This window comes from Anser anser (assembly GCF_964211835.1).
Source record: "Anser anser genome assembly, chromosome: 2".
Taxonomy (NCBI): Eukaryota; Metazoa; Chordata; class Aves; order Anseriformes; family Anatidae; genus Anser; species Anser anser.
Window position 1 is genome coordinate 42850129 of NC_139721.1, and position 16656 is coordinate 42866784.

A 16656-nucleotide genomic window follows, 5' to 3' on the forward strand; every position below is an offset into this window, starting at 1 on the left:
TTGACATGATTGATGCCAGATACAACTATTAAAAAGACAACAGTAAGGTCATCATTTGAAGTGAGAAAGAGGTTTATTGCCCTTGAGAAAATGGTATATGGAATATAGATTGTATTCTAATGCCTTTCTGTATGTATTATAAATGTGTGTATATGTATATATATACATATGAATATGTATATACAATATTAGGATTCAAACAGTTAATCAAGTAAGAAGATCCAACTGAACTTTACAGTCCCCCTCTTTTGGGGTTACCTGATACATCATGGGTGTTCCTGACCGCAACACATAGGTACTGTTGGGTCCACTGCCCATACTCTCTAAGAAGGGCTGTGTCTAGCGCAATCAGCTTACACAGGCTGACGTGATTACATCAGCTTGTCATGTCAAATGAATTTCAGTAAATACCCATATGCTCCCCCTCATTATACAAGCTTGTGATATGAGTGAACATGATATGCAGGGATTATAAAATGATTCAAATCATCTCACTGTTGTTAGAATCTAAGAGCAGGCTCATAGCTACAGTGGTTCACCTGGTGTTCAGTAACATTTTAAGTAATAGTAAACTGGCTCTATAGCTCTTATTTTGCATGACATATGTATGTGCTAAAGATTAAGACTTTGTGAAGTGCAACCTGGCTTTCACAGGTTAGTGGGAAGGTACAGCTGATTCACTAGTAGCCTTTCAATGTATTTGTGTGAATAGTTTTCATGTGGCAGAGGAGCTAATCATTACTAACCCTGACTTTTATCATATGATTGTAGCTGCCAGGGAATAAGTCAGCCATTTTGCATTACCACACCTTAATCATGAATACAGAATTAGAACTGGAATAGGTAATTTTGTCCAACGTTTAAGATCAACTTAATTTTTTTCAATTATCTGTATTTTGTATTAATGTGCTACCTATTTTCAAGACAAGGCACAATGGGTGTCCCACAAAATTAACAACTGAAAATCAAAAGGGAAGCAACGATTCAGATTTTTAATGCAAACTTCACATTTTCTGCAAAGATAGGACACAATTTACAAGGTAGTGCAATTTTTGAAATTACCATTTTAATGTGGTTTTGATGGAAAAATCTTTAAGCAGTTCAGCAGTTTTACCACGATTCCTAAGACCAGAGATTAATTTAGCAAAGTTCATTAAAGTTGTTTAACCGCACCACTACGTGTATCCGTATACTTACTCTGCTTTGACTTATCTGAAAGTGACTGAATCTAGGTTTACTTCTAACCATAATGATACACAGTAACAGTCACCTCTCTTGTAGACAGTAAGTGGTGGCAATGCAGTGTTCTGATTGCATGTTTACTTTGCTTTAATCTCCACTGATTAGAAGAGATGTACTGGTATTCACCCATTCATGGACCTTTTCCTAATGCCTGGATTGAGGGAAGAGAGATGAAGAAGTTAAAAGGCATGAAAGCGTCAAAGCTGTGAAAAGCTGGAAGCAGTTCAAAGCAGAGTCCAAAAGTGATGTCCTAAGAGCAGGAAAAAAAAAAAAAAAAAAAAAAAAAGACAGAAGAACAGAAAAGTTTCTCTGCAACTGATAATTCCTTTGAATGCTCACTGCAGTAAAACAGCCTTTAAAGCAGAGTGAATAGTTCAGGAATTGCTATATTTTCCTTACAACTGAACCTTTACAAGAACTGTCACAGCCAACAGCCATTCATTTAATCCTGTGCTCATTTCTCATTACTGACAGGGCTGCAGGGTAAGTGGAAGCTTTCCTTTTCTGCTTGCTCATCAACTGGTTAGAAGTGTAGGTAGCTGATGGACAGTACTCACACAATCTATAAAGAGAAAGCACATATGATGTAAGAAAAAAACATCTGTAAATGAAAAGAGATGATCTGTGCTAAGATTTTGCAAGTATTTGAAGGCTTGGATTCTGCATTTTTTTCTTATATAGATGAACATTGTTCAATTTTACGTTGTAGCAACCATCTCCATAAGTACGGTTACAGCAGGCAGATCCCTTAATGTAGAAATCCTCTTTGTGAGGATTTGTCACTTGGTGGCTTCTGTGCCACAAGGGTAATGTTGAGTTGGGATTAATAAAAAGACCATTGCATGACAAAGCTCTGCAAGCTTCAAAATTTTTTGAAGTCTCAAATTAGGAGGTGTCCTTGAGCCTTTTCAGCACCATGGGAGCCAAAAGTATCCTGCAAATTACTATTTTGACATTAACTGCACATGAAGGCAAAATCTCACTACCTAAGAAGGCCTAAGTCACAGAGTTAGTATTTGAGGCTGATTATTAGAGACACCTTTGACTTTTTTGAATAGATTGATCACAATGGGACTCAGTGTTGAACTTTGGTCCTCTCTGTCTTCATTGTAACAAGTAAATACAGTTGGCTGATGGATGCAGAGTGAGGTGATTTGCTTGAGTTCTGTGATCCATATACAGAGCACAGGGAGGTCGTCTGCACAGAACAGTTTCTCTCACAAAAGGAGAGAGGATAGCCTGAACAGTATCTGAAAATTTAGCTACCTGTGGTTCTAAATGGAAACAAACATGAAATCAAACAAACAAACAAAAAATATCAGCTTTAGGATTTGACAAAGTAAATGTGTCTGGAATAGTCTAGGAATGGAAACTCAGACTGAGCCAGTGAAGCAGGTCTTGAAAAATCTCATATTTAACAAAACATAGAGAGAAAGAGGTGAGTCATGTTGGAGACCTCCTAATGCCCATGACCTTAAGCAGAGAATTAGATTTGAATGGATCTTGTCTGGCTGGTTAAACAGCCACTTACCACCAGCTCATAGAGATTCTGGCTTGCAGGCTGAATAGAAGGCTGAAAATTGGCAGAGCTTGATAGGAAGATTTAAAATGAATGATGCTAGTGAGGAAAAAAAAATAATAAAGATTTTGCTTGGATTAGGTTATCTGACAGTTTCAGTTACACACACAAAAAAAAAGATAGAATGGCTCTGCAATATAAAAGAAATATTAAGAAAGTGTCTTTACATAATAACAAAGCTGATTGGAAATGAGAAGAGCTATAAATAACACTAACGCCTACGACAAAACAGATGAAACTAAAGTGTAATAAGACAGTTGTGAAGAAAAAATACCATGATAGATCCATAAATGGATTACATTTCTTCAAGGTAGAAAGGAAGAAAAAAGAAAACAAAAAACAATACTCATGAAAATAGATATATAATTAAACATAGAGAAAAATATTTTTATGTGTGAAAAGTAGCGCAGTCCAAATTAAAGCCCTGTTTATTTTGTTTTGTTTTGTTTTTTCACTTGAGAGAGAAAAGGGAAGAATAGGCAGAGGATAAAAATACAAAGAAGAAAATTATATTCCCAAATATTTGCTGTATTTTTAGCTTGCATTTCTTATCATTCTTTAGATGCAGGTTTAGGTTATAGCTTTCAAAATTGTTCTCTGCCCTAGTGACTTGGTAGAATGAACAAGCTGATGAACAAGCTGATTTTAATAAAAATTTCTTCATGGCTTATTATCCTTACGGAAGGCAATGCTTCAAAACATACTGAAGATCTTCCACACACAGTAATTTCTATAATTGGTAGAGGAATGTTTTTTTCTTTCTGGGAAAACTTTTTTATATTTTCCTTTCATTTTCAAATTGGAAGAACTTTTAATAAGTAGAGAGCAAGCTTTAGGTAATCTTAAAAAAAAAAAAAACTTATGGAAATATATATCATTTGTATAGATTTTTATTTTTATTTTTGCTCTGGATGTTGAAAATATTGTTTACTATAACCATGGAAATAAATAGTTCTCAAAATAAAATTATAAAGAACTAATAATTTTGAATCAATCTAAAAGGAATTGGTTTTGATTTTCATGAAAACATTCTTTTGGCTGGAAAAAAAAAGTGATTTAATATATGGTTATATTTCTTTCAGTATGATTTTTAACTTTTTTCAATTGATTACTTTTTTTCATTCACTTTTTCTTCTTATATGACATTATGAATTGAATCTGCTGCATTTAATCATCCAGAGTCTGCGTGTGTGGACCATGACCTTCAACAAACGTACTTCCTCAGCTCTTGTTATAAAGGCACAACATCCAGAAAATTTTAGTTAGTAGGTTTGTCTACTAGTAAAAGTAGACAGAGGGAAGTACCTCCTGCTCAGGTCATTCAGTTTAAATTGTTGAAGTGGCAAAAAGTCTCACTGAAAAATAATTGCTCACTGTTGTAGTTCGATCCCGGCAGACAGCTAAGTACCACAAAGCCTCTTGCTCGAGTGAGGGAAAAGAGAGGGGAAGAGTTTCCTCAGGTGGGGTGAGGGAGAAAATCAGAAACATAAAAGTGTGAGAACTCGGGCTGAGACAAGGACACTATACTAGGTAAAGGAAAAGCCAACTGTTTGCAAGCAGGCATATGCAAGCAAAGCCAAACCAGGAATTCATTAGCTGCTTCCCACTGGCAGGCAGGTGTTCAGCCACTTCCAGGAAAGCAGAGATCATCACGAGCAGCAGCTTCTTGGGAAGACAAATGCCATCACTCCAAACGTGCCCCCTTCCTCCTTCTTTACTCAAACTTTTATTGCTGATGCCCTACGGTATGGGACACCCCTTTCGCCAGTTTGGATAAGCTGTCCTGGCTATGTCTCCTCTCACCTCTACAGAAACTAATGTTTGAAGAAGTAATCAACATTTCAAAGAGACTGGCAGAATTCTTGTAGTAACAGCTTTGCAAGAATGAAATTATTTTGAACAGTGTCTACAGACTAGTAAAACAAATGGTTTTTTTGTTTGTTTTTTCCCATGACAAAACCAATATGACATTCTGCTTTACCCCTTCTGTTTTGCAACTCAATCTCAGTTTATACACCGTAAGTACATGTATTTCCGTCACAGAGCAAATATAGATGGGGGAGGGAAGGGAAAAGGATTGAGAAGTAGGTTGAAACAAAACTTTTATATATATGATTTGTCTATCATTATGAATGCATTTAACAGAATTTATAAATATATCCATGACAAAACAGACAAACAAACAAACAATAAGCGCCTCCACCAGTTTATATCTTACTTAATTGTGCATGTGGAAGCATGGAGAAAGTACGTGGCTTTTAAAATGTACTGTGACTGAATGTTTATTTGTAGAGGTCATTTATTTTTCATATTTGAAGCATTTGTTTATGGAAATAGATGAGCCACAGAAAGTAATGGTAAATCTTAGTTCCTATATACAGAAACTGTTTTTCAGTCACCAGAGAACTGTACAACCAAATCATCTCTCCTCTCCCTTTTCATGCCTTGTAAAGAATATATTTATTTACTTTTATTTTACCTTTGTCATTGCCATACAAAATTTAAAACACCCATTTATTTTACAGGATTAGTTGAACAGTTGGTTTTGGTTAGTTCTGATTATGACGGTATCTTCCCTTTTCAAGAACCCATCTTGTATTAGAAATATGATCGATACATTTACAGTATTGTATGATCCATGGATCACGCAATTACAGCTGAACAAATTTTACCTATATGTTTGGAAGCTCTATTTGTGGGTCCTGCTATGGGCAGCTTCTTCTGAATATTAGTGCTGTATGTACCTCAGGAAGAGACAACACTTGTTAGAAACAACTGTAAAGATGACTAATACAAATGAACTTGAGCAGAGCCTGGCTTCAAGTAGTATTTTATGAAATATTTATGCTAAATCTTGTACATTGTCTACTAGTAGCAATAGCTGGGAATGAATTATACAAAAAGTGAGCTGTATAAGATAAATAAATAAATAAATTCATTTTCTCTGTCCAAATAACAAGAGAATAGAACATTACATGTAACATACAGTGATTGTCAAAGCATTTGTATAAAAAGGAAAAAGGGGCTGAACTTTATTGTGCTATTTAATGCATGACTTTTGCTTTTGTATTTCAGTTGTTAATATAAGTGGCAAAGTACCTTACCAGCAGCAACTCCGAATCACACCAGGCAAACCTTCTGAGACTAACAACATATTTTACGTTGAAAGTTTGTTATGCGTTCCTCAAACCTTCACCACCAGAGTAATTTGCTACACAGTGAAAGGAAGGAGTAATAACTTCTCTTCATTCACACAGCTAATGATAGTTATATTCACAAGTATTAAATCCTCTGTTAGTCTCAGTTCAGTGGATAAACTTTCACATCTGGGATATACGTAAAATAAAATGTCCTTGCTTCCCCTAATCATTATTTGATAAAAGCAAAGAATCTTGTGAAATGTGTTAAAAGGAAATCTCTTGCAGTATCTACAAACAGGAGATCAGGATGAGTATTAAAAAAAAAAGTAAAAACAAAAAGTGTATAAAAATGTATGTTTAGATCTTTAATCATCTGCTTGAGCATATTCATGTTCATTATCAATTGACTTATATGCATATATATAAATTAATATGACAAAAAATACCATGGACCTTTACATAAATGAACAAATTAGCTCAATTTCTAACTCTGAGAGATCACAGGTGCATCTTATACATAACATGGAAAGAGCCAAATACCTTATACTTTTTGCCAATGGAGAGATTTTACACCACTGATTTTTGCATTAGTCTTTGAGAATCATGAAAAACACGAAGAGGATATATTTAGTGTGCTTAAGAAATTTTATTCTGTTTCTATATATAAAAAAAGATTAATTTTGTTCTTGTTTTTATATTTTGATTTTTTGCATTATAGGTTTGTTTGGTTGGTTTGTGGGGGCTGAGGGGATGGGGCGGGGGGAGAGAGAACTGAACTGTAATTGATACTGTATCTGAAATCCTGGCTAGAATTTTCTGAAGTGTTTTTCCCTCTTTCCCTTGTATGTTGTTTGCCATGTTCTTTAATCTCTGTATCTTAGATTTAGGTTAAAAAGAAAGAAAGAAAAAAAAAAGAATAAAAGACTGCTATTATGCAGATTTTTTCACTAATGTTTGAAAAGCCCATGAGGTTGGGGAGAATGCATGTTCTAAATATCATCTTTAAATCAAGGTAAGTCTGCTCTTAATCTTGAAATGAATCCTAGTCCCATATGAGGATATTTTTTTCCTGGAGCTATTGCACATTTACACAAAGGTACATCAAGGCAGTTAACACCTGTCTTTTACTTTGAAGTTCCTCTTCTTAAGGCATCCTTTTTTTGTGTAGTCATGACTGAAGCAATTATTTTCACAGAAGCCATCATCAGTTCTGCAGGAATACACTGTGCTGAGACAGATCTTTGAATAATTAGTGTAATACGAGTTGTCTCTAAAGCTCAGTTACACTCTATAAACCTAAATGCTGTTAGCTGTTATGTCAATACCATGTATTAGCATAGAATGTCCTCTACCAAAATTTCACAGTACTCATCAATAAAATTGACCATAAGAAAATGATGGGTGTTAATGCTTTTAGGGTCCTCCTTATTGCAACTATTTTAACTTAGCCCAAAGTGGCCAAGTCTGAACAGGAAATTATGTCTTTTAAAATATGATTAGAGAAAGATTCTAATTATATAAGTACATAAATTACTTTGCTTTCTTTTAAGTATATAATTTAGAAAACTTTTGTTTTAGAATGCTAGAAAATATTAAAAGTGTGTGCTGTTTTGTGTATGACATCTGATTCAGTTATGTCCTATCAGTTCACCTGTTATACCGATTATAAATTAATAGAGGTTAATGGCTGTTCTGTATATTCATTCCTCATCTTTTATGACAAGTTCAATCAGACCAAAACCCTCTATTCTAGCAACATTTTTTTTTATAATAATGTTTATCGAAGAAGCTAAGGTGCAAACAATGTATTTCTTAGTCTAGCAAGCAAAGATTCTTGTCTTTGTCACATAAAACAGACGATATATACAGTATACAAAGAGATCTAGTATTTGTTAAATGCCAAACCATTTTATCCTGGAATTCCTAAAAATGTATATTAAAGGGAAACACACACTAGGTCAAATCATAATGAATGTACTTTTTAAAGGTTCATTGATGTAACACTACTGGCTTAATTTTATGGTGTTCTTTCCATGCTCTAGAGGCGGACACAATGCTTAAAGCAGAACAGACACATTTATTAATCATGCCTATTTTATTATTAAAGACAGAATGAGCCAAGGCAGTTAATAAACAATGGTTTATTGGAGAGCTTTCAACAGAAATGAACCTTTTAAATAATTTATAAGGTCATATAAAAGGCAACACTATTGTGTTCCATCTTAAATTGTGCTGAAACTGGTCTTCAAATCAACCTCTATTGTCTCAACATAGGACAGATAACTAAGGACTTTAAGGAAACACTTTCAGAAGATATTGCTCACTTATTTCTACAATACTCTACCTTTTCAAATCATATGGAAATAAAAGATGTAGAAGGTGTAGAGAACACTAAGAAAATGATTCCCAGAAATCAGAGAAACAGATTTCATAAGGAAGTTGTCTTGTTCTGATCACAGTATAAATAAATAAATAAATAAATAAATAAACGGTTTTATAACTTTTGTTGCTATAGACCATGACTAGTACTTTGACTTCTGACCTACCTCCCCCCCCCCAAAAAAAAAGAAAACATCAACAACAACAAACACAAACAAACACAGGAATAAAATCATGCAACCAACCTAGCCAAGAACAACAGCAGTAGCAAGGAGCACAGCTTGTGGTTGAATGCATTCATCTCCTGCATCCAGCTTTATTGGTGTCACAGCATTCAGGACATCATCCTGGGTGTATTAAACACACAACAGCAACAACAGTGAAGACTGCACAGGAGCTTTTTGACTACTATAAATGCAAACAACAGAATGTACTGCTAAGAATTTTTGTTATCTTGGAAATGTGTACCTTGTGAGAAATACTTTTGTTTTTAATGCTGATTTCTTGTACAGATATCAGCTGAACAAGGACAACAGATTTGCATATTAAGTGAACTTCATTGCTGTTTACTTTCTCAGCTCAGAAAAACTGATGCTTTTTGTTGCCTTTCTTTCCTTTAACTTTACTGAGTGCACACTTCTTTCTGTGCCTTGATCATTCACTGACTGACTCAGTTTATGCCTAAGAGGATCTTTCTTGAGCCTTCAGGTTGTGACCACAGAGTCTTTTCATTACTAGTTAACAGTGCTGAACGTGCTACTTTTTTCATTTCATTGGCTAAATTTCAGATTTAAAGATTTAAAGGTGGACAATGATTGTCTTCTTTCCTATTCACTCTACTTTCTAACATCCTTTTAAATCCACTCTTATTAGTAGAGATTACATTTCTGTTTCAAAAAAACATGTCTATTTTTCTTCCTCACAAAGGTCTTCCAGACATCAGAATAATAATTTAAAAATAAATTGTTATGAAATAAATGCTTAAAAACTCCTAACAAACAACTGTTTTGCATTTGGGATAACTGTTCAACATGGTTTCAACATCCCCCTGGTGGGACAACATAACAAGGACCAGTGTTCAGAAACAACCATGATGGCATCTCAAGATGCTTTTCAAGCAACATGGGTGAAGTATTAGTTTTATTCAGAAACAAGTTTTGACACACTGAGAGATGCATCATATCGTACACAACACTTTTGTATGCACTTTCCACAACAAATAATTACATTAAGCTTCTATACTACACTTCAGTAGAACGTTGCTTCAGATTTTAGATGTCTGATGAATTTAATAACTATTTTTGTCATAATTTTTAATGTATTTTTAATTTTTCTTTGTTGTGTATTGCATGATATCTAACACTCAGCCTCCAGGAACGTAATATAATAACCCACAATTTTGTACTGGCAAAAAAATATCATTTAATAGACAGATCAAATAAATTAAAACATGCTTATATGCTTATGAGGTAGTTTGATGTTCCTCGTCCTTTCAGAAATTATAGGTAGCCTTTAAAATATAAAAATAAAATTTCTTGAAAATAAAAATGTAATGCTTTGATATTTTCTATTTTTATTTCTACAACTAAGTACTGGTAGAATATGATTCACATTTGTGTATACTTTGAAAACCCTATCATCTAGTTATTACCATGACCACCTTTTAAGTGTTGCAAATAAATACATGTTTATCAATGTATCAGTTAAGGGATTATAGATGATGTGATGGGAATGTTAGGAAGACTGATAAATAAGGCCAATTTAAAAACAAAAACAAATATGCTATACTAACATTCATTAGCAGCACACATTGTGCTAGGAGTTAGTTCTTACACATTAATCAATCATTATGACTGCATATTCAAACCAGTCAACCTTTAGCAACCTCACCTTAGCTATGAGTATACAATACCTTGATATCCAGTGGATAGCATACATCTAGGGCTGATCATTATTGTCCTTGACAGTCTACGTATGAAGAATAAAGTCATCAGTCCCAAGAGGTATTTAAAGAGGGAAGATAGAAGTGGCTATCTTCTTTCTCCCTCTCACCAAACTGGAATTTTGTCCCTGTATGAGACGACTAAATTTCCAGACAATACCCACCCTTTGGTCACCACCACTGGATTATGTGCTGGGTGACTCTCAGATGGGGAGTTGCTTTTTCCACATGCAGTGGGTACCTTATGCTATTCTCAGCTGACTTTTTTTCTTGTTTAGCTGTTGCTTCTCTTCTTACTGCAAAAAAATAAATAAATAAAAATTCCCCCCCACTTTGTCAGGTAATATTTTTCAGAGACAAGTTGCCCTGGCTTTGGATGGGATAGAGTTATTTTTCTTCACAGTAGCTGGTACAGTGCTGTGTTTTGTATTTAGGATGAAAATAATATTGATAACACACCAATGTTTTCATTGTTGCAGAACAGTGCTTACACAGAGCCAAGGATTTTTCTGATTCTTGTGCTGCCCTGCCAGCGAAGAGGCTGGGGTTGCACCAGGAGCTGGGAGGTGACACAACCAGGACAACTGATCCAAACTGGAAAAAAGGATATTCCATATCGTACAATGTCATGTTCAACAGTAAAACTGAGGGAAGTTGGATAGAGGAGCTACCATTGCCCAGGGACTGGCTGGGCTTTGGTCTGCTGGTAGTGAGCAATTGCATTGTGCATCCATTGTTTTGTGTATATACATATATATATATGTATTTTTCTTATTAAACTGTCCTTATCTCAACCTACAAGTTTTGCTTTATTCACAGAATCATAGAATGGCTTAAGGTGGAAGTGACCTTTGTACTGGCTGGAATGGAGTTAACTTTCCCTGCAGCAAACCATATAGTGCTGTGCTCTGCACTTGTACCTAGAACAGCCCTGGTATCACACCAGTGTTGTGGCTATTGATGAGCAGTGCTGGCACAGCACCAAGATTCCCTCCAAAGCCCCCAAACCCAGCAGGCTGGGGGTGGGCAGGAGGTGGGGAGGGGACATCACCAGGGCAGATGACCTAAACCAATGAAAAGGATATTCCATAACATCACAGAATCACAGAATCACAGAATCACAGAATCACAGAATCACAGAATCACAGAATCACAGAATCAAAGGGGTTGGAAGGGACCTTGAAAGATCATCGGGTCCAACCCCCCTGCCAAAGCAGGCTCCTTAGAGCAGGCTGCCCAAGTAGGCGTCCAGATGCGCCTTGAATATCTCCAGATAGGGAGACTCCACAACCTCCCTAGGCAGCCTGTTCCAGTGCTCTGTCACCCTCACCTTGAAGAAGTTCTTTCGCACGCTGGTGTGGAACTTCCTGTGCTCTATCTTGTGGCCATTGCCCCTTGTCCTATCCCCACAAACCACTGAAAAGAGGTTGGCCAAATCCCTCTGTCTCCCACACCTCAGGTATTTATACACATTGGTGAGATCCCCTCTCAGTCTTCTCTTCTCCAGGCTGAACAGACCCAGGTCTCGCAGCCTTTCCTCATAGGGAAGATGCTCCAGGCCCCGTATCATCTTTGTGGCCCTCCGCTGGACTCTTTCCAGGAGTTCCCTGTCTTTTTTGTACCGGGGAGCCCAGAACTGGACACAGTACTCCAGGTGAGGCCTGACCAGAGCAGAGTAGAGGGGGAGGATCACCTCCCTTGACCTGCTGGCCACACTCCTTTTAACGCACGCCAGGATCCCATTGGCCTTCTTGGCCACGAGGGCACACTGCCGGCTCATGGTCAACCTGTCGTCCACCAGGACCCTCAGGTCCTTCTCCTCAGAGCTCCTCTCCAGTAGGTCGTCCCCCAGCCTGTACTGATACATCTGGTTGTTCCTTCCCAGGTGCAGGACTCTACACTTGCTCTTATTAAACCTCATTTGGTTTATTCCTGCCCATCTCTCCAGCCGGTCCAGATCTTGCTGAATGGCGGCACAACCTTCTGGCGTGTCGGCCACTCCTCCCAGCTTCGTGTCATAGGCGTACTTGCTGAGGGCAGACACTATTCCCTCATCAAGGTCGTCGATGAAGATGTTGAACAAAACTGGACCCAGCACTGACCCCTGGGAACACCGCTCGTCACAGGTCTCCAGCCGGACTCTGCGCCACCGATCACCACCCTCTGAGCTCGGCCAGTCAGCCAGTTCTCAACCCACCTAACTGTCCACTCCTCTATCCCACACTTTCTCAGCTTTGCTATCAGGATGTCGTGGGAGACAGTATCGAAAGCCTTGCTAAAGTCAAGGTAGATGACATCCACTGATCTGCCCCCATCTACCCAGCTGGTGATGTCTTCATAGAAGGCAACGAGGTTGGTCGAGCACGACTTCCCCTTGGTAAATCCATGCTGACTACTCCTCATAACATTCTTCTCTTCCAATTGCTTGGAGATGACATCCAGAACGAGCTGTTCCAACACCTTTCCAGGGACAGAGGTGAGACTGACTGGCCTTTAGTTTCCCGGATCCTCCTTCTTGCCCTTCTTGAAGACCGGAGTGACATTGGCTATCCTCCAATCTTCAGGCACCTCTCCTGTTCTTCAGGACCTTTCAAAGATGATAGAGAACGGTTCGGCGATCACCTCTGCCAACTACCTTAGCACACGTGGATGCATCCCATGGGGACCCATGGCTTTGTGTGCATTGAGTCCACACAGGCGCTCCCCAACTACCCTCGGGTCGACCACGGGGGACCCCTCCATTTCCCAGCCCCTTTCTCCCCCCACCAGGGTCGAGGAGTCCTGGGGGGGGAGTCCTTGAAGCAAAGACTGAAGCAAGGAAAGCATTCAGTATCTCCGCCTTCTCAGCATCTCCCGCTACCAGGACACCCCCCCTCATTCAGCAAGGGACCTACATTATCCCTAGTCTTCCTTTTACTGTTTACATACTTAAAAAAAACCCTCTTATTATCTTTTATCTCTTTTGCTAGCCTCATCTCTAGGTGGGCTTTAGCCTTCCTCGTTGAGTCCCTGCAGGCCCTGACAACACTCCTATACTCTTCCCAAGAGCACAGGCCCTTTTTCCACATTTCATAGACCTTCCTCTTCCTTTTGATCTTATTGATTAGCTCCTTGCTCATCCACGCAGGTTTCCTGCCCCCCTTCCCTGATTTCCTACTCTTAGGGATGCACCGATCCTGAGCTTGGAAGAAGTGCTGTTTAAATGTAGCCCAGCTCTCACAAGCACTCTTGCCTTCTAGCAACTTAGCCCACATACGGTGTTACACATATGGTGTCACATATGACATATGGCGTCACACTCAACAATAAAGGTTGGGTAAGGCAAAGGAGAGGGGGCGCTCTCGTTATGAAGACATCTGTCCTCCCAGACAACTGTTACATGTATTGAGGCCCTGCTTCCCAGTACGTGGCTGAACATCACTCATTGCTAGGAAGTTGAGAATATTTTTTTCTCTCTATGCTTCCACACGGCCTTTGCTTGTTGTTATTTTTTTTGTTTTTGTTTTGTTTTGTTTGTCCATCTCTCTTCATTTTCCCTTTAATTAAATTACCCTTATCTCAACCTGTGAGCCTTTTTTTCCTTTTCAGCCCACTTTCCTCTATCCCTCTTCTTCTGAGGAGGCGGAGTGGAAAAGTGGTTGTAGTGGAGTTTAGCTGCCTAGCAGAGTAAACCACCACATGGCTCCAGAGCTCAATGCAGTACTGCAGGTGGGGTCTCACAAGAGCAGAGTAGAGGGGGAGTATCACCTCCCTTGACCTGCTGGTGACACATTTTTGATGCAGCCCAGGATACAGTTGGTTTTTTGGTCTGCAAGTACATATTGCTGGCTCAAGTTGAATTTTTCATCAACCAATAACCCTGAAGTCCTTCTCCTCAAGGCTGCTCTCAGTCCATTCTCTGCCCAGCCTGCATTTGTGCTTGGGATTGCGTCAGACCAGATGCAGGACTTTGGACTTGGCCTTGCTGAACTGCGTGTTGTTCACATGAGCCCACCTCTCAAGCCTGTCACGGTCCCTCTGGATGGCATCCATTCCCTCCAGTGTGTTGACCACACCACACAGCTTGGTGTTGGCAGGCTTGCTGAAACTGCACTCAATCCCACTGTACATGTCACCCACAGAGATATTGAACAGTACCGGTCTGGTACTGTAATAGAGTAAACCTGACCAGGGACATCAAGTGAAGCAAGAAAGGCTTCTATAAGTATGTCAGTGATAAAAGGAAGACCATGTAAAATATGGTTCCTCTCCAGAAGGAAATGGGAGACCTGGTTATCTGGGATATGGAGAAGGCTGAAGTAATGATTTTTTTTTGCCTAAGTCTTCACTGGCAAGTGCTTTAACCACACAGTTTAAGTACCAGAAGGCAAAGACAGGGAGTGGGAGAATGAAGAACTGCATAGTGTAGGAGGAGATTAGGTTCAAGACAATCTAAGGAACCTGAAGGTACACAAGGGACCTGATGAGATGCATCCTGGGGCCTGAGAGAACTGCTGAATGAAGATACTAAGTTACCGTAGTCCCAAAGTGTTGTCCCATATGGACATCTTGGTCCATCTTATCTGAGAAATCATGGCAATCCAGTGAAGCTTCCACTGACCAGAAAGAGGAAACATAACCCTCTAAAAGAAGAAAAATGGAAGACCTGAGGAACTACAGGACAGTCAGTCTCACCTCTGTGCCTGGCAAGATCATGGAGTAGATCCTCCTGGAAACTACGCTAAGGCACATGGAAAATAAGGAGGTGATTGGTCGCAGCCAGCACGGCTTCACTAAGTGCAAATCAAGCCTGACAAACTTGGTGGCCTTCTACAAGGGGGTTACAACATTGGAGGGTAAGGGAAGAGCATCTGACATCATCTACCTGGACTTGAGCAAAGCAGTTGACACTGTCCCACATGTCATCCTTTCCACCAAGGTGTAAGACATGGATTTGACAGATGGGATAACTTGGAGGATAAGGAATTGGCTGGATGGTCACACTCAAAGAATTGTGGTCAACAGCTTGATGACCAGGTGGAGACCGTTAATAAGTGGTGTTCCTCAGGGGTGGGTATTGGAACCAATGCTATTCAAAACATTTGTTGGATACATAGATGGTGGGATTGAGTGCATCTTCAGCAAGTTTACCAACAGCTGTGTGGTACTGTCGACACTCTGGAAGGGAGTGTCATGTAGTGATAGGATAAGAGGTAATGGATTTAAATTGAAAGAGTGTAGATTGAAAATAGATATTAGAAAGAAATTCTTCACTATGATCATGGTGAAGCACTGGAAGAGGTTGCCCAGAGAGGTTGTTTGAGTCCCATCCCTGGAAATTTTCAAGGCCAGGTTGGATGGGGCTTTGAGCAACTTGGTCTAATGGAAGGTGTCCCTGCAGGGCAGTTGAAACTAGGTGATCCTTAAAGGTCCCCTCCAACCCAAACCATTCTATGATTCTATGATTCGACACGTAAATCATATAATGACATCAGAAGGTTCACCTCTAATCTCTTCTATCTTCTTTATCTGATTCATATGACAACTCTTGTTCTTTTAAATTACCTAAATGAAAAAAAACGGTTAAAATATGACATGTCCACTGAAGTTCACTTTATAGATGTTTATATGAAGATGGATATGAAGAGGATATAAAGGGTAAGGGTAAGGGTAAGGGTAAGGGTAAGGGTAAGGGTAAGGGTAAGGGTAAGGGTAAGGGTAAGGGGAAGGGGAAGGGTAAGGGGAAGGGGAAGGGGAAGGGGAAGGGGAAGGGGAAGGGGAAGGGTAGGAGAGGGGAAGGGAAGGGAAGGGAAGGGAAGGGAAGGGAAGGGAAGGGAAGGGAAGGGAAGGGAAGGGAAGGGAAGGGAAGGGAAGGGAAGGGAAGGGAAGGGAAGGGAAGGGAAGGGAAGGGAAGGGAAGGGAAGGGAAGGGAAGGGAAGGGAAGGGAAGGGAAGGGAAGGGAAGGGAAGGGAAGGGAAGGGAAGGGAAGGGAAGGGAAGGGAAGGGAAGGGAAGGGAAGGGAAGGGAAGGGATTAAAAAAACATGCAAGAAGCCTGGAAAGATGGATTATATTTTTTCTTTGTTTGTCATCTGAACCAATCTAACTTTCTCTGTTTCAAAAAGAGCCATTCTCTATTGCCAGAGAGCATGTGTCACTTAGCTTGCCTGACCACAGTGTATGCAGAAGTGCACACAATTTGTTCTTGTTGCTGACGTAGGGAGAGATTGCTACACTGAATGTTATTTAACTCTACAGTGGGTCATGTAAATCCACACAACTTCAGGTCAACACAATTTCCTACAAGCCTAACAGCATACGTGGTGTTTAATTATTGACCCAGCACTTGGGTAATAAATTGGGTGGAGAAAACATAGGAACTGAATACCTATGGGCT